General features: G+C 39.4%; 1 long non-coding RNA gene across 1 annotated transcript in view; it reads left to right on the forward strand.

Annotated features, from left to right (window-relative positions):
* The window catches only part of LOC143851912 (uncharacterized), a 60,684-nt gene extending 37,168 nt beyond the window's left edge, over positions 1-23,516 (forward strand). Inside the window, exon 3 of the long non-coding RNA XR_013236560.1 lies at positions 23,454-23,516. This is a non-coding gene — a long non-coding RNA (uncharacterized LOC143851912). The remainder of the gene's footprint in view (positions 1-23,453) is intronic.
* The last annotated feature ends 800 nt before the right edge of the window (positions 23,517-24,316 follow it).

Genomic DNA, 24,316 nt, shown 5'->3' on the forward strand with positions numbered 1-24,316 from the left:
CAGCATACTCGTGTTGCATCTCCGGAAGCGCGTAGACCTGATATCTCGCCCTTTGAGGCTGATATAGATGATGCCCAATACGCCGCAGAGTATTGCGCTCCGGGGGTTGATAGAGAAAAAGAAAAATTTGAAAAATTTGAAAAAGAGATGTCTGAGAAATTCAGTAAGATGGCTCATGACATGGAGCAAATGAAGGTGCAGGGGCCAAAGAAATTTGATGTCTCCGAATTAATACTGTCTTCAACAGTATCTCTGCCGCCCAACTTCAAAGCTCCTGATTATGATAAATATGACGGAACCGGGTGCCCGCGTAACCACATGAGGTGGTTTATCATTTTATCCCAGCAGTACGGTTTGAGCCGTGAGCAAATGGGCCAGTTGTTCCCGATTTCTCTGACAGGAATCGCAAAGAAGTGGTTCTTAAGGTTGAAACCTGAAGAAGTGAGAACCCTAGAGGACATTTCTGAGAAATTGATAGAGCAGTTCTCGATGGAAGAAGGTATTGAGGTCACAAAGAGGGACCTAAAGCAGTTGAAGCAAGGTCCTCAAGAGACCTTTACTTTCTTTATCAGGCGTTGGAGACGCAAATCTGCTCAGCTGAGCCAGAGAATGTCTGAAACAGAACAGATAAAGCTGGTTCTGAAAAGTTTGTCTCCTCAGTATTTCCATTTTCTGGCACCTCAGCATTATCCGAGTTTTGATCATCTAATCAAGACTGGTACTCAGACTGAAGATGCTATAGCAAAGGGTCTGAGAGCAAAGGTTTCTACAGAGATCCGAGATGGGAAAATACCTATGGTCCAGCCCAAAGAAGTTCATGCTGTCAGTTACACCAGGCCTGTGGCCAGAGTTGCTGCAGAAGCTGCCAGAGCGCCAAGGAGAGGTACCTTTGACAGAAAATTTGATCCTCTTCCATATCCTATAATAATGATATTCAAGAGGCTCATGAAAGATAGAAAAATCCGGCTCCCAGACATCAAACCTCCACCCAATCCTTTGCCCGCATTCTGGAAGATGGACCAATATTGTGAATATCATAGAGGTCCAGGGCATTTGACTGAGAATTGTTTGGCCTTGAAGCACGCCATTCAAAATCTGATTGACAAAAATGAATTGGCAGTGGAGAGACCAAACGTCACTCAAAACCCACTTCCCAACCATCATGCCATGCCTCCTCCTACTATCAATGCAATTTTTGCTAGTGAGCCTTTGCTTGATCCATCAACCCTTATTTGTGCCATTACCACAGAAAAAACCTATGTCGTGAAGTTTGATGATAGGGAGCTGGAAGGGGCAGAAAGGAGAGAGCGTTACGTGATTTCCTTTGATGATGACGAAGTTGCTGAGTCATCATCATCTCAGTCTTGTGTATTTCAGACTGACAATGTCAGAAATATGAGAAGAGCTCCATATGTCCTACGGGCTGAGGATTTTGAAGAAGATGAACTGTTGTTACTAGATGACTTTTGTGACGAAATGCGTCATATGACCCGAGGTGGGCGTGTATTCAAACCTCCAGAGCTGAGTGTAGAAAATCCTGCAGAGGTTGCGCGAAACGCTGAGAACCAGAGACAGAATAAGGTCAGTAAGGTTAGCGCCGATGAAGAAGAAGAGAGCTTGTTAAAGCAGTTGAAAAAGACTCAGGCTAATATCTCAGTATGGGGTTTACTCATGGCCTCGTCTAAGCACAGAAAATTAGTCCTTCAAGAACTTAATTCAGCACAGATTTCAGTTGACACTACTCCTGATGAATTGGTGAGCTTGGTTGCCATGACAAGGGTATCTAAGACCTTGTCTTTTACTGATGATGATCTGCCTTCTGAGGGCCGAGACCACACCAAATCTTTGAAAATCACAGTAGTTTGCAACAAGAAAAGAGTACCAGAGGTGTTGGTTGACAACGGCTCTGCTTTGAATGTCTGCCCACTGAGTACAGCAACAACTCTTGGATTTGGTCCCGCAGACTTCATCCCATCTGAACAGGGTATTCTGGCGTACGATGGTACTCGCCGAGATGTGATCGGAACCCTGGTAACTGAGATACAAATCGGAGGAGAAGACTTCGAAATAGAATTCCAGGTCCTGGACATCAAAGCCTCATTTTTGCTGTTACTTGGGCGCCCTTGGTTGCACAAGTTCGGGGTTGTTCCATCCTCTCTTCACCAAAAACTGAAATTTCTTCGTAAAAACGGAGTGGTGACTGTAAAGGGAGACCCGGACCTTGAAGTAGGACTGATTACTCAGGACCTGACAATGGAGAAGTCTGAGGATGTTAGTTTAACTGGATTTTCACTAGAGGTGGCTGTCATCACCTTCAAGGAGGCTATGAATGAGGAAATTTGTTTCCTAACCAGCACAAACTCGAATGTTGTTCGGATGGTTCGCCGACAGGGATACATGCCAGGTGCAGGACTGGGTAAATATCATCAGGGTTTGACTGAGTTCCCTGAGTTTGAATCATTCAACGGTCTATTTGGGCTAGGGTACAAGCCCTCAAAGAAAGAGGTTAAAGAGATGAAGCAGCTGATGCGGAAATGGGCTGAATGTCGCCGAAGAGGGTTAGAATTACCAATGGCGCCAATTAATTTGACAATGAATGGCCGGTTTAGACAAGAGGGTGCTGATGTCCCTTTCTGTGGTTTTGCTGAAACTTGGTTGGATGAGAATTCAGGACAGAGGTTGCCAGGTTTTGAAATTTTCTTCAATCTGGAGTTAGAGGACAAGCAGACTACTCTACAGATTTCAGAAGTTGAGTCAGAAGCTGATTGGGCAGAATATGTAGAGCCGAGCCTTCTGAGTTCACTGTTTCTCGAAGATTCACAAACTATTGCCGTAATTGATCGAAGAGCTGTAATTCTGAATCCTACTCATTTAATCACCCCGGCAGAGGAACCGTTGACTAACTGGACCTTTCAGGTCATACCTCAGGTTACTTACTTAAACAGTCGTGTCCCTTCAAAAAAGTCGGTTGTCCGTAAGTCCATGTCAGTCTTTAAGTCTGATTCAGAGTCTGTTTATTCTAACGATTCTTTTGATGCAGGTACTATAAAGGTCGAGTCTTCCGAGGTCGATGTTGATTCTCCTTCTTCTAATGAGGTTGAATCAGATGCTGAGTCAGATATTCTTTTAATGCATAGTTCAGAGTTAATTGACACAAATGTCAATCTATACGTTGAGTCTGTAAATTTGTTTCAAGAGTCCATTGTAAAGCCCGATGTGGGTAATTCTTCATTCGATGTACTTGATTCAACATTTAATGAAATACAGCATTCTTCTTCTGTGTACATTCCTGCCTCTACTTTTACTTCTAATGTTTCTGCTTCAGAATCTGATAAACTTAATAATAACAATCAAGACTCCCCCTCTGATGAGGATGCCGACGACACTCCTCCTGAAATCAAATACATGATTCAACAGGATGAGAGTCGCCGAGCAAAACCACTCGAAGAGGAAATTGAAACTGTGAATATAGGTGATGAAACCTTGATTCGGGAGATTCGAATTGGCAAAATTTTATCTCCTAAAGAACGTGAGGAATTAATCACCTTGCTCAAAGAGTTCAAGGAAGTTTTTGCTTGGTCATATGATGACATGCCAGGATTAAGTGAAGAAATTGTTCAGCATCGCTTACCCTTAATCCCTGGTATTAAGCCAAAGAAGCAAAAACTCCGAAAACTCAAAACTGAATGGGAGTTAAAGGTTTATGAAGAAGTAAAGAAACTGTTAGAAGTAAAATTCATTCAAGTGGTTGAATACCCAGAATGGCATGCGAACATTGTACCGGTGCCCAAAAAGGACGGAAAAGTTCGAATGTGTGTCGATTTTCGAGACTTGAACAAGGCAAGTCCTAAAGATGACTTCCCTCTTCCAAACATTGATCTCCTGGTTGATAATACAGCTGGTCATGCTCTTCTATCCTTTATGGATGGATTCTCAGGCTACAATCAGATTAAGATGGCGCCCGAGGACATGATGAAGACAGCGTTCATTACTCAGTGGGGTACCTACTGCTACAGGGTGATGCCTTTTGGTCTGAAAAATGCTGGTGCTACATATCAGAGGGCTGCTACAACTCTTTTACATGATATGATCCATAAAGAGGTCGAGGTATATGTCGATGACATGATTGTAAAAGGCAAGACTCGACCTGAGCACACTGTTGCCCTGAGAAAGTTCTTTGAGCGAATCAGGAAGTATCAGCTTCGCCTAAATCCGAATAAGTGCGTCTTTGGTGTTACATCAGGAAAGCTCTTAGGGTTTATGGTCAGTGAAAGAGGGATCGAAGTAGACCCGCAAAAGATTAAGGCGATTCAAGAAATGCAGCCGCCAAAGACAGAGAGGCAGATCCGAGGTTTCCTTGGCAAAGTTCAATATCTGAGACGATTCATATCACATCTGACGATGACATGTGAACCTATTTTCAAGCTTCTGAAGAAGAATTCTTCGAAGAAATGGAATGAAGAGTGTCAGGAGGCTTTTGAAAAGGTTAAGCAGTGTCTATCCTTGCCCCCTGTTCTATCACCTGTCATTCCGGGTCAGCCGTTATTGTTGTACTTGTCTATCACAGATACAGCCATGGGTTGCATGCTTGCTCAGCAAGATTCAGAGTCTAAAAGGGAGAGGCCCATTTACTATATCAGTAAGAAGATGCTGGAGTACGAGTTAAAGTACACGGTGTTGGAAAAGACATGTCTAGCATTAGTTTGGGCTACCCAGAGGCTTAGACATTATTTGCTTTCGAGCAAGATCTTTTTGCTTTCGCGGATGGATCCGTTAAAATATTTGTTTGAGAAGCCGGCCCTTACAGGAAGAACCGCTAGGTGGTTGTTGTTATTGTCTGAGTTTGACATCACCTATGTCACTCAGAAATCGATTAAAGGGCGTGTCGTTGCTGAACAGTTGGCTGATGCACCCGTTGAAGAGAATGCTTTTCTGAAGGCAGAATTTCCTGACGAAGAGATAATGGATATTGAAGAAGAAGCGTCAAGTATTAAGTGGCTTATGTATTTTGATGGAGCTGTAAACAGTCGAGGACAAGGAGTAGGAGCTGTGCTTATATCCCCTCGGAAGGAGTATATTCCTGTTTCTATCAAGCTACAGTTTGAATGTACGAACAATATGGCCGAGTATGAAGCTTGCATCGCCGGGTTAGAGGCAGCCTTAGCTTTGGAAATTCAAGATATTGATGTGTTTGGGGATTCTATCTTGATCATTTGCCAGATTAATGGGCAATGGAAAACTCGAGAAGATAAATTGATCCCTTATAACACTTATTTGGAATCTTTGGTCAGAAAGTTCAAGAACATTACGTTCACTCACTTGTCAAGGACCAGAAATCATTTTGCTGACGCTTTGGCTACTTTGGCCTCGATGTTAGACATTTCTGTATCAATGGAGGTTCAGCCGCTAGTTGTCAGACTTCAGTGGGCCCCTTCGCATGTGAATGCAATAGAGATTTTAGCCAGGTGTCCAGATGGGAAGCCATGGTATATAGATATCAAGAATTTTATTGCTGGTAAAGGGCATCCTTCAGAAGCTTCAAGTAAAGAGAGGAAGACTCTTCAGAAGTTGGCTGCCAACTTCGTTATTTGTGGTGAAGAGCTGTACAGAAGGTCATTTGATGGCATACAGCTTCTCTGTGTTGATGAAGACAAAGCCGCAGAGCTTATTGAGCAGACCCATGAGGGAGTTTGTGGACCTCATATGAATGGCAAGATGTTGTCTAGAAAGATTTTGAGGCTTGGATTCTATTGGCCCACAATGGAAGCAGATTGCTTCGCATTTGTGAAGAAATGCCATAAGTGTCAAGTCTATGCAAATCTTATTCATGTTCCTCCTTCGGAGTTGCACTCTATGACTTCTCCATGGCCGTTTTCAGTCTGGGGAATTGATATAATTGGGAAGGTTTATCCGAAATCTTCGAGCGGGCATGAGTATATACTGGTCGCCATTGATTATTTTACGAAATGGATTGAAGCCGCTTCGTATGCTTCCATAACGTCGAATACAGTTGCGAAGTTCATTCGTGCCAATATTATTTGCAGATATGGAGTGCCTCATGAGCTGATTTCAGATAATGGGTCGCATTTCAAGAAAGAGGTGTTACACCTGTGTGAAGAATTTAAAATAAGACATCACAAGTCATCTCCTTACAGACCTCAAACAAACGGAGCTGTAGAGGCGGCAAATAAGAATGTTAAAGTCATTATTAGCAAGATGACTGAGACTTATAAGGACTGGTCGAATAAGCTTCCATATGCCTTATGGGCTTATCGGACATCGATCAGATCTTCAACAGGTGTAACTCCATATTCTTTGGTGTACGGAATGGAAGCAGTCCTCCCCGTTGAGGTAAGGATTCCCTCTTTGAGAGTGATGATGGAAGCTGACTTGCCAGAGTCTGATTGGGCTAGAGCCAGGCATGATGAGCTGCATATGATAGACGAGAAGAGGTTGAGAGCCTTGTACCATATTCAGGGATATCAGAGGCGAATCGAGAGAGCTTTTAATAAGAAAGTTCGTGTTCGAGATCTGAAGCCTGGAGATCTTGTTTTAAAGTCCTACAGGGCACCGGTATTTGATCCTCGAGGTAAATTCAGGCCAAACTGGTCTGGTCCTTACATCGTTGATGAAGTCTTGCCTGGAAAAGCCGTAAGACTCCTCAATGAAAATGGAGAAAAATTAAATGAACCTACAAACCTGGATCAGTTAAAAAAGTATTATGCTTAAATACACCAGGAGGCCGTCTTTGATCGACCTGAGCTTTGAGTCAGCAGCCTAAATGTTTTAAACCGTTTTGCAAACCCTTTGGGCCTATAAAACAATTTGTTTCTTTGATGAACCCAAACTAGGGGCATTTTTTTTTTATATATATAAAAAAGAAAAGAAAGTAGTTTGAACTACGTTATGACCTGATCCCTTTTTAAGGGTACGTAGGTAGCCTGATTAATTCGGGTTCGGTCACGTTTTTTGCAAAGCCAAATGGGGCGAACTACGCGGATCTGATTCCCATTTCTTCAGGGATACGTAGGAAGTCTGGAGGGTCCAGATTCGGTCCAGTAACATGCAAATACATTAGGGTTTAGCCTTTTTGAACCTAAGCCTACCTGAAAGTCCTTCTGGTGTATTTAGGCCCAGGTTTGTAGAGAAATAGAAAAAGAAAAAAAAAATGATGGAGTCTTAGACCCGCTAAGCTGAAAACCCGAAAGGGCAGTTTAGGCAAAAATCAGGGCATTGGGCCTGCTGGATGGAAAATCTGCAAGGGCAGACAATCCAGGCAAAAATTAAGGCACGCGGTCCGCTAAATCGAAAACCCAAAAGGGCGATTTGGTCATGGCAAGACTTCACGAAGGATAGAGCTTTTTGGAAGCCAGTTGAGCTTCTATTTTTCTCTTTGGATCTTCTTTAATGTCTGAGTAAGTACCATCAGAGCTTCTTTTGCTACTCTTTGAGTTAGGAAATTGAAACTAAACAATCTGAAGGGATATAACCATGACGAAGATCTTGAAAAGAGGTTGAAACATCTTAAAACATGGTATTCAAAAGACTCTAATAGTGATGAACCTTTGACCCTTTTAAAATGTTTATCAATTTAAGAAGCAGATTCAGTCTCTTTTGGAGTCTTGTTTAAAACTCGTCAAAGTCTTTGGTCATTATCTGTCAAAGTCAGTCTGTTGTCAAGTCAAAGTCAATTTCCAGAGTCCTGTTTAGTCAGTATTCTTCCCAAAGCCGGGGTGATAAAGACTCAGAGGCTCAGAGAAGCAGGGAATTTGCGATTCCTGTGAATGACGTAAAGCAGAGCAGTTTTCAGATGTCGACAAGCTTTCAGCTCAGTTCCGGTATCAGCATATGGCAGAGATAAGAAAATTTTGAATAGAACAAGTTTCTTGTACCTATTGAAAGGCCTTGTAAACCCAAGTGTTTATCAGAAAATTTGTTGTAATCTCAAATATTCAGTAATAAAAGCCTTTGGCCCATTCCCTTTTTGTTGCTCTCTAATGAATTTTGTCATGGAAGTAATCATACTAGGGGCATCTTTTATGACTTATGTCATAAAAGATATCGAGTAATCATTGATGCTTGAGATAAATATCTTTATAAAATAGAGACTAGAGAAGTTCGAACACTCTTTGTATTGAGCTTTTTAGTCAGGTTATTCTCCTTTGGAGTTAAAATTCCTGGAAAAATCTTTGTCTCAGAGGAGTTTAGAATTTACTCCAGCGATTTTTAAACTTCAATAGGATCCTTTGCGTCTTTGAAAAAGGTTTGACCTCCAAAAATTGTGTCAAGTTACTTGAGTCCGGTCTTTGATAAAAATCATGCATCTTAGTTATTCTTTGCGAAGAGATGACTGGTTTATCAATGAAATCATTAAGAGTTGATCTTTTCTTTCAGTCATTGTGAGTTTCTCAACTTCCTGCTGTCTTGAAGTTTTTCTTAATAAAGATAGAAATTACCAGAATATGTGTTACACGATCTGGTCTTTTCTTTAAGTGTTTTGAAGAGTGTTTTAATAGAATAAGAAATTATCGGATTTAGTGTTGCACTATCTGATTGTTCCTTCAATCTGTTTTTGAAAAAATTTTACAAAAAAAAAAATTACCGAACTTGTGTTACACGGTTTGGTCATTTTTGAGAGGTTTTAGATAATGGAGGTTACTGAACCTGTGTTACACGGTTTGGTCTTTTTGAAAGAGATTTTTAACAGAAATGGAAATTACCGAACTTGCGTTACGCGGTTTGGTCTTTTTGAAAGATTTTAACAGAGTTTGAAATCACTGAACCTGTGTTACACGGTTTGGTCGTTTTGAAAGAATTTAATAGAATTGGAAATTACCGAACCTGTGTTACACGGTTTGGTCTTTTTTGAAAAATTTTAATAAGGAAATATTTCCGATCCTGTGTTGCACGGATTGGTCTTTTCTTCTTTCTCCCGGGTATTTAGTACCCCGATGATTAGTATTGCAATGTCACGTAGTGACTTGCCTGATCATCGTTCCGCAATGTGCAGCTTCCTAATGTGTTAGAAGTCATGTGTATCTGCGAAGAGGTTTGTATGGGACTGTTTAGCAGGACATACGAATTTGGATTTATGTGGAACTGTTTAACAGAACCGCGTGATCCGGAGTGATTCGCTACCTTGAAAGAAATGAGTCAGAGTTACTCGGGTAGTTAAACAGATTTATTTTCAGCAATGATCTGTATATCTACCGCCGGGCTTGAGACTTAGTTTCGCCTCGGTATTAGATGTTTGAGTTTAGCTCAAATATTCGAATACCATAATAATTGGTCAAGTCTTAGACTGATCCGCATGATATAAAAAAAAAAGAACTCTTTGAGTGTTTAGTTTTGAATTTGTTTTGGACGAATTTCAATACAGTGGTCTTTAGCTTAATTTGCATGTTTCTAAAAAGGAAAAACTCTTTGAGTGTTTGGATTTATGCTTGTCTTAGACGAGTTGCATTGTGGTTTCTAAAAAAATGAAAACTCTTTGAGTGATTGAAATGATTTGTTTGTTTGTTTGGTTGGTGCTCTTTGAGCAACTGTTATGTTTACTTCGGCTTAGCCTGATAAAAAAAAAAAAGTGTTTGTGTTTTGCAATCGTTCGTTCATTTTTTTAACTAGTTTAGATAGTTGAGTCATGAGTATTAGGGAGAGACTATCTCTTTGAGATGTCTTAGTTGCCGAGTTAAGAGTCGGTGAGAGGCTATCTCCCTTTTGTTGGTAGAGTTTTACCTTTGTGAATATCGTTTTAAAACTGAAAACCCAAAAATTTGCTTTGCTTTCGGGTCAGTCAAAATGTGTCGTCTGTTCAGCTTTGCCATTCGCGTGTTACACACGCTTTGCCAAAGAGGGGCATCTGTAGACACCCCATTTTGACCGGACCCAAGTTCGTGTCGCTGGTGCGAAACCTCGCCAAACCAGTGAGTTAGGGCCTCAAATTGCACCCTAAGCTAGGTTAGGGTCCCCCATAGGTCCCTGTAAAATTTCGTCGAAATCCGAGTTGGTTTGCCCTGCGAACGGACCAAGTCAGTGTCGTTGTGTAAATGTAGAAGGGGGGCAAATTATCCGCACAGGGGGGTGTCTTTTTGTAAAATAGCTGAAGTTTTGCCTTTTGTCTAATAAGACAAAGCGGCGGAGGTGCGCTTACAAATTCGCGCGCCTTATCCGTAAGAGTAGTGCCGTTATCAACAGCATATTTTTTTATATATATAAAAAAAATCAGAAAAATCAAAAACACTGTTCATTCTCGTTGAAAAAAAGAGAAAAGAGAGAGCGAGAGCAGAGAGGCCGGGTTTTTCTTTTCTCCGATTGTCTTTCTCCGGCCACTCGCCGGAAATCCTTCCTCCGATCGTTTGTCGGAAATTCCTCCTCCGATCCAAAGCAAAGAAAGGAGAGAAAATCATTATCGTGGAAGGCAGAAAGAGAGGAAGATCGAGATTTCCGTATTTGTTTTCTCCGATCGATTTTCCGATCGGATCGTGGTCACCGATATATCTCAGATCTAAGAAAGAGAGAAGGAGCTGGGTCTAAAACTCTTTGTCCGAAACCCTAAATTTCCGAGCACCTTGATTTTCCGATCATTTTTCCGATTGGACAGATTCCGATCATCCTCCGATCAAGCTCCGGTCATATTCCGGCAGATCTCTAACCATTTTCCGGTGAAATTCTTCTTCTCAGGTCAGATACTTTTTTTTTTTTTTTTTCTACTAAATGATTTAGTTCTATTCTTATTCTTGTTCAAAACCCTAGTTAAGAGATTTGAGAGAGATTAAAAGAGAGGGAGAGAGTAGATCTGGTTCTGGAAAATCAAATTTATTATTGATCTCGCCTGAGATCCGGTCCAACCCTGATCTATTATTTTTCCCAATTTTCTACATTTGAAACCTTAGATCTGACCAATTCTCTTTTAAATCTTGTATGTTCCTTGGATTAATCATTGGATCTGTTAATTCTCTTATTTTTCTTAATTTTCAAAGCTAGCTTCATCTCAAGCTCTGTTTTCTCGCCATGTAATCATAGATCTGAGAATTTTTAAACCCTAGCTTAACCTCCCGATCATAAATCTAGGCTAAGAATACTAAACCTTGCTAATTTTTCTGTAAAATTGTGTTGCTGGATCATAAAACTGGTTATCTTCTGGTTTAGATTTAGCTCGTTCCATTATTTCAAGCTTCGATCTACCTGTTAGCAATTTGTTTGTCTGATCAAAATAGTGAAATCTAGTGGATTTCATTGTTTCTGCAAATTTGTTCACGGATTTCTTATTTTAGAGAATTTCATCGTTAATTTTGATCAATTTCAGTCGGGTAATATTCTTTCTTTCTTTAATTCTGGATTTAAAATTAGTATATTAATTCCTGTTGTAATCTCTTATTTTGATGAAATGATGTTGATATATGAAATGATTTTAAGTTTATCTGTTATTATTAGGTGATGCTAATTTTTGTAATAAAGAAAATAGGACTGGTTAGGTAGCTTGTGGTTGTTTGAATGCTTAACAAATGATGTGAATGCCTTATCACTTGAAGGAGATAAGAACAGTTTTTCATCGTTCATTGGTGTTTGAGAAATTTATTGTTTGCAAATTACTTTGGTTCGCTCAATACCTGCTGAAATGAAGGTTACTGGCATGTTCTTATACCCAGATAATCTAGTCAGATATTCTTTTATTTAGATATTTTGGTAATCTGGACATGTGGATGATGTGCATTCAATTTATCTTGTGTGAATGTGCATGACTGCTGATATGTTGATGAAAGGTTTGATATACAATTTAAGTCTAGGCCATCATGTTGTTGAAAGTTGTTTTGATCAATAATTTCTTGTGGAATTCTCTAAAATCTTTTATAATTTCTTGTGAAATTCTTTGTGGATATTTCATAAGGCAATAGCATATTGTGTCATAACAGTCATCTCAGGAATAGAACTCAAGTTCGTGTCCTTAATAATAAATAGCCTGTTGAGTGTTCATTGATACATGATCATTAACTAAACAACCTTCAAGTTTTTTTATAGTTATATCCTTGAGATTCTATATCTCCATTTTCAAGAAGGAAGCGATAAAGTGTAGCATCTTATATTCTATTATCTGTACATAGCTATTATCCTATAGGTTGCCTGCTTTATTATTATCTTTTTGGTTGAGATAAAGGGTACATAGCTGTTGTCTTCTATAGTCGTCCATGCTAGGATATCAACTAGTTGTTTCAACCCGGCCTAGAAACTTGATCAACCAATCGATTTCTACTATGGATCAATCGTGAGATAGTCTTGCATACGGCAAGAAGGAAATAAGATCTAGCAACTTAGAACTCATGCAAAATTCTGATGTTTCTATAGAAGAGTCATCCAATGTTAAGACCTAGGCAAAAGATGAAGTTAATGGACCTGGAAGATGCTAAATTGCTAATATAATTGCTGAAATTCAAGAGAGGATTGAGATCATTACCTCATTCCATAATGAAGACAGATAGGAGCAAGAGCCACTGTGGAAGACCCTGCTAATTGTTGTTCAAAACTGGAGGTGATGGTAAAGTGCATTACAGCATTCCTCATCCAAGAATGATGAGCTTTTTCACTTCCTCTGTTCGCATATATTTTGTAATTATGATGAGGTAATATATCAGAGCAGTGCAGATCTGAATCTGGTTTGCTGAGGGCTTTTACAATATATCTGTAGCATAGTAACTTGCACTATTTGATCCGGCTATTTCTCATTATGCTCTGCATGGAATGGGTTGGACTATAATGGGTGTTTTTACTCTGCTATAATGAGCGAAAGATTACAAATCCCCATTATGCTGAGAGGGTCCAGTTTATCTTCAAAAGCTGGTTGTTAATTGGCGCTGGCCATGGGCCTCCTTATCGAGAGATTATTTTAGTCTCGTATTAGTCTTTCTTTTTTTTTTTTTTTTTTTTTTTAGGAGACTAGCTAATTCTCATAGCCTTATCCTCTTTCCAGCCTTTTAGGGGACTTGCTTAGTCCGAAAAGCATTCCTCTCTCTTCTTTGGCAGACTTTCCCAGTCGTGTTGGTCATGTAACCTTATTCATTAGCTTTCTTTCATCACTAGGGCGATGAAGGCGATAGCCCAAGCCCATCCTTAGGGGACTTGCTCAGTCCTAGTAACGCCCCCCTCTTTTATTTAGGAGACTTTCTAAGTCTCTTAGATATCTTTTAGATAGAGGAACCTTTTGTTTAGGAGATCACTGTGGTCTCGATAATGAGTTGCACTAGGAGACATGCCTTGTCTCATTAAGGTGTTTCTCCCTCGGAGACAAGCCTTGTTACTTAGAGCCTCCCTTCTAAGAGTCCTTTTTAGTTTGGTAGAGAGTTTGTCCATAGGAGACAGGCTTTGCCTCATTTACCGAGTCCCTGTTTGGAGACAAGCCTGGTCTCATTTAGAGAGTTCCCCCTTTAGGAGGCTTACTTACCCTCATATTGGACCCGTCTTTGTGTTTTGGGGCTCACCGTTCTTTTTGCACTTGAATCTGCACAAGTTTATGCCACCCTGTTATGCATCAAAATTTATAAAAATCAGAAATATCATTGCATGCATTTGTATAATCTATTAATTTTTTTTTTAATATTCTTCTCTTGTACTAAACTTTGAGTTAGGTTCTGGAGATGAATGGATTGCCCAGGTGAGACTATTTTGAAAGCTTATTTTACTTAGGCTACCCAGCGGCTGGTCTGGGCTAATTAATTTTATTTCAATAAATTGTTTAATTAAAGGAGGAAATCAGATGACTACTCTATTCGATATTATCGACATGAGTACTGTCTGATTTCAAGGCGGTTTGTAGGAATATTATCCTGTGTATTTGTGATATCAGATGATTACTTTAGCATCATCTGATTTCACCCCCATATCGGGGCAGTGGTACTTGTGGTTGGACATAGAAGTGTTTAATGTTGTTTCTTGCTTTATTAGGCTATCCAGCGGCTGGTCTGGACTAATTAATATTGTTTATCATTGTATGATTGCTATTATTACAGATTGTGCACTCTTTAGTTGTAGATCATATTTTGCTGATATTTGACTTGTTTTTATAATAATTGATTGGAATTTGCGATTATCTGGTAGTATTTTCCTCTCTCTTTGATTAGACTAGCACAGTCTTTTAGATTGCTGTTAGATTTCTTTAGATACTATAACTTGTGCTAGGAGATATACTCTGTCTCGTTAGGCAATCCTCCTTTGGAGACAAGCCTCATTTGTAGGATCCTCTCTGAGATTACACCTCAGTTTGTTCATTTGTTAATTAGAGATCAATTTGGTCAATTGGTTGTCTTAGCCTTGCTTCCCCCTTTTGCAAGGGCAATGATAAGGTTGCTTAGAGCCCATCTTTGTGTGTTTAGGAGACCCGTCCGGTCTCATTCTCTCGTTAATCCTCTTTGTGCGTTTTTTTTGGTTTTGGAAGAACACCCTACTCGGCTTGGCTTCATACCCCTACCTTTATGGGTATTGGGTTACACATTTGTTGCACCCTGAGGGCTAGGTAGCTGTCCGGCCCGGTTGAGTGTTTTACCTTTGCCAAATATACACAAAGTCTCTTATTTCCTTTTAGACTCGCCCGGTCTCATTCCCTTGCTAAGCCTCCTCTTAGTGCGCCGTTTGGTTTTGGAAGAACACCCTACTCGGCTTGGCTTCATACCCCTACCCTTATGGGTATTGGGTTGCACATTTGTTGCACCCTGAGGGCTAGGTAGCTGTCCGGCCTGGCTGGATGTTTTTACCTTTGCCAAATATGCACAAGGTCTCTTATTCTTTTTGCTTGTGAGTCTCTCCTTATTCGGTAGTCCTTTCGCATAGGAGTCAGCCTTTGATTAGAGAGTCTTTGACTCATTCGCCTTTTAGGTGGTGTTATTAGGAGAGTCTTTGACTCATTTGTCTTTAATGTAGTGTTATTAGAGAGTCTTTGACTCATTTATCCTTTAATTAGCAATAGTGGAGTCTTTGACTCGTGTTCCTTCTCTTTTAGAGAGTCTTTGACTCATTTGTTTGTGTGATGTTATCAGTGGAGTCTTTGATTTGTATTGTTATCAGTGGAGTCTTTGACTCGTGTTTCCATCTCTTTTGAAGAGTCTTTGACTCTTGTATCCCTCATTTGCTATCTTTTGAAGAGTCTTTGACTCTAGTATCTCTCAGTTGCTCTTTTTGAAGAGTCTTTGACTCTTGTATCTCTCAGTTACTCTGTTTGAAGAGCCTTTGACTCTTGTATCTCTCAGTTGCTCCTTTTGAAGAGTCTTTGACTCTTATATCTCTCAGTTACTCTGTTTGAAGAGTCTTTGACTCTTGTATCTCTCAGTTACTCTGTTTGAAGAGTCTTTGACTCTTGTATCTTTCGGTTGCTCTTTTTGGAAGTCTTTAGCTCTTTTATCCTTCAGTTGCTTTTATTAGAGAGTCTTTGACTCATTTATTCGTCAGTAACTGCTATTAGAGAGTCTTTGACTCATTTGCTCTTATAATAGTACTATTAGAGCATAGTTTCCCCTGTTAATCCTAGGGTTCGTCCCTAGGGTGTTGTTGTGTATATTCCCTCCGGTCTTTGGCCAAAAAGGTGAAAACATCAGAAATTTTAAAATCCATAAACATTGAAATCATTAAAAATCTCAAAAACACTAGAAACTTAAAGCATAAAAAAATAATTGATTTGCTGTAAGTGTTTGATAGGTAGAGAGTTCGATTTTCGAACTACGTTGGCTTGATCCTCTTCCACGAGGTACGTAGTGCAGCTCGGGATTTTTATCCCAAGTCCAGCCAAACTTTTGTAAATAATATTTTAAACCTTCTTCAAAAACCTTTAAAACCTTGTTTTCAACAAGATCTTCCTCTAGAGTTAGGAGTTTGTCCTAGATAGAGAGTTTTAGAGCTAGGAGTTTGTCTTTGATGTGTTGTGTGGGTTGTTTGTGTTTGTGTTAGAGTTAGGGTTTGTCCTAGAGTAATAGGAGCGCCTCCGTCCGGTCAGTTGGCGATTCACATCGCCGACTGATGACTAGGTCTAGAATGCGCTAGTGATCCCATTGTTTTCCTTAGGAAATACAGCCTAGTTACACATAGGTTGTAGGAACCACCTGCATTAGCCTAGGGCTAATATGCATTTTAGTTAGGGCATATAGGGTGTCCTAAAATCCACAATTCACTGGAATTTAAATAATCGTACAACAAACTTTAATAATTGGTCCGGTCTTTTAGATCGAGTTTAGGATAGAGGGCTAGGTGTCTTAGGCATCATAGCTTAGAATAGGCGCGAAGAACTACGTTGCCTTGATTCTCGTGGAGGCGGGGATACGTAGGCTTCTTTGGATGAATACCAGACCATCCGAGGACTCGGGCTAATAATTTAGAGTCTTAGGATTTATTATGTTGTTATTATATGTTTTGATGTGTTTTCTTACTTTCTCGTACTGATCCTATACCTTTTGCTGTGGCTTGCATGTGTTTGCACATCAGAACTTAGACACCCTTTAGGTTTGTCACTCATAACCTAGCTGTGCTTAGGTGGCACATTTTTCATTTTATTTTATGTGTTTATTATCTTTATCCTCAGGAAATGCATGCTTAGGTAGACGATTCTTGAGGATTGTTCCCATTTCAGATGATTTTTATCCAAACTTCTTTGGAGTTAATAATAAATGGCATAAGAGACCAAGTGCTTGCACTCGGACGAATCGGGGGTGCTCTCAGACCTTCCCCATTCGTAACCAGGCACGAACCCATATATATTTCTGGTTATCCATTGCACAGAGGATTTGATTTTAGGGTTCCATGGCATATCCATGGATGGCGACTCTGAGTTTATTTCAGGTATGTCTCGGTTTCGAACCTCGGTTCCGGATTGAGACATATCTCTTTCTTTTATATCGCCACTCGTGCTATGCTATGAGGGTGGCATCCGTTTTGAGAGTTCCTTGGTAGAGCTCTCCTTCACACGTGGATGATCCGGATGGTGTGAGGACCCGTTCCCTCGCCGCCTATCTCGGATCGGGGTCCACACCATGCAATGAACTCATGTTCAATAGCCGTACATTCCTCTGGCTTCCAACCAGAAAGTCCCACATGGCGAATGCCATTGATAAGAGTACCGAGTGGATGGTTCCAAGAGCTAACATTCTTTGATGTGGAATTTTGTGCAAGCCAAGATGACCCTCCCATAGCTTCTAGTGCATTGAGGTATCTGCTTAACAAAACAAACGAATAGTCCTCAAGGCCAATCTCACATAGACGCCACTTTTGACGCATTGTTATTGCAGCATCAGGAGTATCATTTCTAAGACCACTTTTGACACTTTCTCCAATCACTGCTCTTAGAGCCGCCAAAGAATGTAATGTTTCCATAATAAAGTCATGCCATTACTTCTTAAGGAACCATTTGATTCTTTGAAATTGTCCAAACTCTTCTTGGACTCCAAAAATTTACTAAGACTTAGTAAGCTCTGTCCATCCAAAGATTCCCTAATTGACTCAAGTTGCTCGGCGAGGCTGCCAGCATTAAAAAAAATCTTTAAGCTCATTGTGAAATATCCTGAATTGTTGCACGAATGGTTCAGAATATTCCCCAGGATTCTTGGTAATTCTGGCAAGCATGGCCTCTGTGGCAATCAAATCCTCTGGGCCCGCATTCCGATGAAGCCTGTTCTGTATTGTATGTTTGATTTCTTGCTTGAGATCATGAGGGATATCATTTTGGTGAGCAATATCTCTTATTCGAGTTAGAGGAACAGATGCAGTGAATTCTGACTTAAATGATGGCAAACAGGGATGAATTTTGCGAATGACAAGTATATCCTGGGGAGATGCATTTTTCCCATAGGAAATTCTTTCCAGTTCACAAAATATGAGCCTGGAAATCTCAGCATGCCTATTGGGCTTGTGATGGCCTCCATCTTCAAAAAATGGAATCTGCCCTGTGTTGATCCATTTCAAGTATATAGCAGAATATATGAGACCCTCCAAGTGATCAGCCTTTTCCAGATTTCCTTCCAAGAGCTCACGGATAACTTCTAGCTTTCGCCACCAGTTCCTAGCATTTTGATCACCTTCAACTAGTTTTAATGCCAACCCTTCAAGACCTTCAGTGTTCCAACTCCTTGTCGTTTGTCTATTTCTATGGAATTATCAATGGTGATGGTGAATAGGGGAACAAATTAAAGGTTGGAGCTCAGGTCTCTCATGTCCATGGCAGCGGAGAAGATAAGCTTGCCTGAGATGATTAGCCGGAGAAGAAGACCGGAGGAATCAAGGACAAAAGCTAAGGCAAAAGCTAGGCTTTGCAGATCTCTTTATATGATAATGAAATTGAAAAAATCTAAGTGACATTTGAGTGAAGGGAAGAAAAAAAGAAAAAAAAAGAAAAATAGTCGGAGCTTGCACAGATTCCGACCGGAATCCTGTCGGAGAAGATAACGGAAAAGGTAGGTGATGCTCGGTGATGATGATAACTAGTTGAGAAGACCGGAATTCATGGAGAAGATGATCAGAATCAAGCCGTAGACGAAGGTCAGCCCAGATCCCCTTTTCTCTTTGTTTTTCTCTACGAAAATGAAAAATCCTCCCTCCCCAGAAGCCTTGGTCGATGGTGTATATATAAAAAAAATGACATTTTCATCCCCCCCTCGGACAGCCCTCATTTGGATAAGTTGCACCCCTATTTGCATCTTTAAACTTGTTTTTTTATAAGAAAAAGGGGCCCATTGGTAAAAGTTTTTTAATGAAAAATTAAAGAAATAAAATTAGGCCTTTTAGCTGCCCAGGGACACCCCTCTACTTTTTAACACATTGATTTTCTTTCTTTCCAGGCCACCCCCTAAACTAGGTAGACTACTCCCCTTATGGATTTGCACCACGCTCATTGCTTCGGTTCGTTCGCTAGGCAAACAAATTCAGATTTTGATGAAATTTTGCAGGGACCTTGCTGGGACCCTAACCTACCTTGGGGTGAAATTTGGAGTTTTAAAACATTGGTTTGGTGGGGTTTTACTCAAACAAGTGAGGTTTAGGGTACGGTCAAAATGGGGTGTCTACAACAACTTAGACAATCAAACACATTAGTGATCATAAATCACTTGTGTATTGGAATCATCAAAATAAGATGGGAATACCAAGGTGGAAACCATTGGGCTTACAATCTCCCCCTTTTTTTATGATGACAAGCACAAGAGATTTTCCAATAAAAAGCACATTTATTTCCTTACACTAGAATTCTCTCCCCCTTTGGCATCAATAAAAAAGATTGGGGTAAAAGAGAAACAAAGGGATGAAATATGCAATTTTAAAACTCCCCCTTTTTCAAGGAAAAAGACAAACCTAGAACTCCCCCTATTTGGAAAACAAATTCAATACAAGAGGGGGTATTAAATTAACCATAAAAAGATATTCAAAATTAAGCATAGGCCCCTAATCTAAGCACATATGAAGATGATCATATGGGGGCTTTTGGAACCCAAGATTTCTTGGTTCCACCATAATCCCTAATCTTACATGCACATTGGAATTGGTAATGACCATTTATTCCACAATAATGACATCTAACATGAGGATTAGATAAACTTGTCCTATCATAAAATGCATGAGTAGGTTTATGACTAGCCTTTTTTAGGATTATGTCAATAATTTTGTCACCATTTAAGAATCCATGGAGACATAATCTTAACCGTTCATTTTCATTATGAAGATGGGTTATTTGATTTAAAAAATCATTAGTTTCATCTTCATAAGATTTGGAAGAGCTTGCCATATTTTGAAATTGTGCTAATTGGCAAGTTTTCTCATCCAAAAATACCCTTAAGGGTTTCAATCTCAAGTTTAAAATTTTCAAGTTGAGCTTGAAATTTGGAAGAAGATTCATTTATCAAAAAATTAAATTCATTTTCTAATTTTGAAATAGATTTCTTTTGAACTTTAATTTTAGAAATTTGAGAATGTAAGGTTGAGCATAATTCATCATAAGATATTTTTTCACTATCACTACTTGATGAAAAACAAGAGGGGTTAGAATTTACCTCAACTTCATGGGAGAGTGCCATGAGGCAAAGATCATCTTTTTTATCTTTCCCTTCGCTTGAACTCTTGCCCAACGTGCTTAATGCATCCCAACCGGCGGCAAGAGCCTTATGCTTCTTCCAATCCTTCTTTCCCTTGTACTTTGATGAGGATGAGTTGAGAAGAGGGCATTCCGGTCTTTTGTGTCCAGTTTTCTTACAATTGTAACATCTTATAGCTCCCTCAACTTCACTTTCTTCTTCTTTTTGTCCTTTTTATGCTTCTTTCTCCATAAGCTTTTAAATTTTCTTAAGGCTTCTTCTTCATCACTATCCGCCTCACTTGAGGATGATGAGTCTGCTTTTACCTTGAGTGCTAAGGATTTACTCTCTTTTTCTTTCTCTTTTGGCTTCTTCTCCTCTTGTCGGCTAGTGAGGAGCATCTCATGAGTGATAAGAGATCCTACAAGCTCCTCCATGGTTAGCATCTTGAGATTCTTTGATTCTTGTATGGCGGTTACCTTTGGATCCCAATATGGAGGAAGAGACCTAAGCAACTTATTTACAAATTCATCAGTAGGATAAGATTTACCAAGATTAGCTAATTCATTAGAAATTTTAGAAAATCGGGTATACATTTCGGAAATGCTTTCATGTTGATCCATTCTAAACATTTCATATTTGCTCTTTAACAAGTTTATTTTGGAGTCCTTGACTTGAGATGTTCCCTCATGGGTAACGGCAAGTGTATCCCAAATAATCTTGGTGGAATAAAAAAGAGCAACTCGATTAAAATCCTCAGTACATAAGGCGCAAAACAAGGAATTTATAGCTTTGTAATTCAAATTAGCATGCCTTTTCTCTACCGTATTCCATTCTTCAAATGGTGTGGAAGGCAAAATGTATCCATTTTCAACAATATGCCAAAGTTCCACATCTATCGAAAGAAGATAGATGCGCATCCTTGTCGTCCAATGTCCATAGTTGGACCCATTAAAGAAGGGAGGTCTAGTTGTGGAATGGTCCTCCGGAAGTCCGGTTCCATTTTTGTCTGCCATTTCACAATTAGAAAGTTGCCAAAGATCTTATGATCTTTCCCTTATTGAAATTTTAAAAAAAATTTACCAAAGATTTTGAGAAAAGAAAATCTTTAAGAGCCAAGGCTCTGATACCAAGTGAAATTCCAAGGGTGGTCCCGAGATGGCAACTATGAGGATTGGATATTAATTAGGTTTCTACCAAGTTTTAACCTTTTGAAAACTCAAACCCAATTATGGAAGATTAAGAGATCAACAATGAAATTCAAGCACACAAGTTAAATCTAAAGTGCAAATGCAAATTAAGAGCAAGAGTAAGAGAGATTGCACTCGAGATTTAAAGTGGTTCGGTCCTCAAAACGTGAGGCCTACTACACTCCACCAACCAAACCCGTTGATGGCTTCACTATGTGATCTTCTTAACTTCGGCGAAGATCAATGCCGATTACAATTCCAACCGCCTTTAAGCTTGGTGGCGATCTTCACCACGGAGAGTGGGCTACGCTTCTCCGAACACTCGCCCGATACAAGTTCTTGAGTAAGAAAGAAAGAACAAAAAATATTCTCTCACAAGGGTTTACAACTTTGTAGAAGATGTACAAATTGAGCCTATAGATCCAAATCCTAATCTTAGAGGATGAGAGACAAAAACAAGCATTGATCACTCTTAGGATGTTCAAGTATAGTTTTAGAGCCTTTGGATTCTTTGTTAGAATGTTTGGAATGCCCATATATAGGAAAAGCTAAATATGACCGTTCAAGGGCATTGTTGTAATTCCTGGAAAATTCCCAACGGCTAAAAATCGTCCGTTTAGTGTTCTCGGAGTTCCGAGAAAAATTCTCGGAGTTCCGAGAAAAATTCTCGGAGTTCCGAGAATACAAACAGAATTGAGAAAATGTCTACTGGACCTTTTCTCGGAGCTTCGAGGAATGTCTCGGAGATCCGAGCTCTGAGCTCCGAGGAATCTCTCGGAGTTCCGAGAAGCCTATGTTAAGCAGTTTTTCAATTCCTGTTTTTAGGCTTCCAACTTTACACCAAGTTGGGATTGCTATGAGGGTTCCAAGGTGTTGGAACACCACAAAGGCAATCTCTTAAACATTTAGGGTGTGTGAGATTAATTTAATTATGCCTCTTAAAATCTAAATTAAGATTGGATCTTTTATAATCTAAATTGACTTCAATCTTCAATGCGATTCTTCAAGTCTTCATTTGTCTTGGTCTTCGATGATGTGGTCCAATGAGATCTTCTTTGGCCTTAATCCAAGCAATGTTGTCTTAGCACCAATGTGATCTACAACTTAGACAATCAAACACAATAGTGATCATAAATCACTTGTGTATTGGAATCATCAAAATAAGATGGGAATGCCAAGGTGGAAACCATTGGGCTTACAGTAATTCTGCAGGTTACAACATTTGGCCTGTATATTTCATGGTCAGTTTGCTTCTAATGTTACTAGAATTTATTATGACGGTTAGAATTGGAACATGTTTTTTTTTTAAATTTTTTAATGCTGCCATTTATGTCCACAATTTCAATTAGGCGATCTAATGCCAAACTAGTACTCACAAGATTACGAAACAAATAAGTTTCTGGCCATATGCATTTGTAATTGTGAATCAAGAGGTTTTAGGTTATGATAGTTTTTGTTGCAACTTGTGTTATACCTTTGTTCTGTTATCATAGTTTTTAATTCACAGTGTTTCTTTCTTATGCTTGAACTCTTAGGTTTAGTGCTCTGTCCGGAGTTTATTCTAAGTTTTGAATCTCCCTCTCTCATGTGTTCCGAGTTAGGGATGGTGTCTTGTACCCATGAATGTAACATATTTCACTGTAGGATAATTCGCACCACTTTAGTTGAGTTATGTCATTTGTGGCAGACTTTAATGCTTTTTAACGTTTACAATGGAGTGAATTATCCTACAGTGGGTGCGAATTTACCACCGCCCACTATATAAGGCAAGTAGATATTGGAAGGAAAGTGAAAAACAAAAAAATATAAGAACTGCTAATTTTACTCCATGTGGCGTGGTTTTTTTATACAAATGCTTCGTTCGCTTCGAGCGACGATCCGAAAGTCCCGGTCTATATACTCTTTCATGAGAACAAATCGGGAAACCTCTGAAACCCTTCCTCTATTTTCTTGGCACTTCTTTCCCCTTTCTTTTTCTTTTTTTTCTGTTTCTTTTTTCTGCCCTTCGATTTCCGCCATTAACAGCCGCAGATTAAGAAACAGTGCTCTGAAAATTCATGACTTTTTAATATCTCCGATCTGATCCGATTCGATCCGTTTTTCATCTATTAATAGTAAGTATATCACGTGATCTGTTCTTACTTTTTTTTCCGCTAATCCAATGGAGAAGATCTCTGATTTCAAATCTCTCATAATCTTGTTTTTGTTCTTAGATTCATCGATTTTGTGGTTTTAGGTGGAGAGATCGAGGAGACAAGGGCAGATTGCAGAAGATTTAGGTAACTGTGATTTTCTCCGGCATGAAGAAGCTGAATTCTGTTAAATCGATCCGCGAAGAAGCGGAAGTCATGGAGAGGAAGAAATATCCGATCCGTGCTAAGGATTATAAGCTCTTGGAGGAGGTAGGGCAAGGTGTTAGTGCCTCTGTTCTTCGCGCCCTCTGTATTCCATTCAACGAGGTTTTCACTATCAAGATCCTTGATTTCGAGAGAAATAACTGTGATCTGGTAATTTTGCATATACTTTTTTTCCCTTTAATTTTCAACTTATCAATCTCCTGCAGTTTTCATGTTTCCTATCTGATTATGAATGTCACAGGTTTATGTTAGAATGCAGAGATTTATTTTAATGTTGCATTGAAGATTTATCTCAAGAAAACCTAAAGAAAAGTTCTAGCATTTTTGTAGATTTAATTTTCGGTAGATTTGGATTGTCATTGAACGTGTCTTGGAATTACTTTGATTTGTGCAGTTTCTTGTTATAGATCGTAAAATTGCTATGCTTCAGATGACGCTCATGGTTTTAATTCCCGTTATAGAGTAATTCTGCAGGTTACAATATTTGGCCTGTATATTTCATGGTCAGTTTGCCTCTAATGTTACTAGAATTTATTATGACGGTTAGAATTGGAACATGTTTTTTTTTTTTTTTTTTTTTTTAATGCTGCCATTTATGTCCACAATTTCAATTAGGCGATCTAGTGCCAAACTAGTACTCACAGGATTACGAAACAAATAAGTTTCTGGCCGTATGCATTTGTAATTGTGAATCAAGAGGTTTTAGGTTATGATAGTTTTTGTTGCAACTTGTGTTATACCC

This window comes from Tasmannia lanceolata, unplaced genomic scaffold (assembly GCF_043159265.1).
Source record: "Tasmannia lanceolata isolate RefF3 unplaced genomic scaffold, GAP_Taslan_0.1 ptg000018l, whole genome shotgun sequence".
NCBI lineage: Eukaryota > Viridiplantae > Streptophyta > Magnoliopsida > Canellales > Winteraceae > Tasmannia > Tasmannia lanceolata.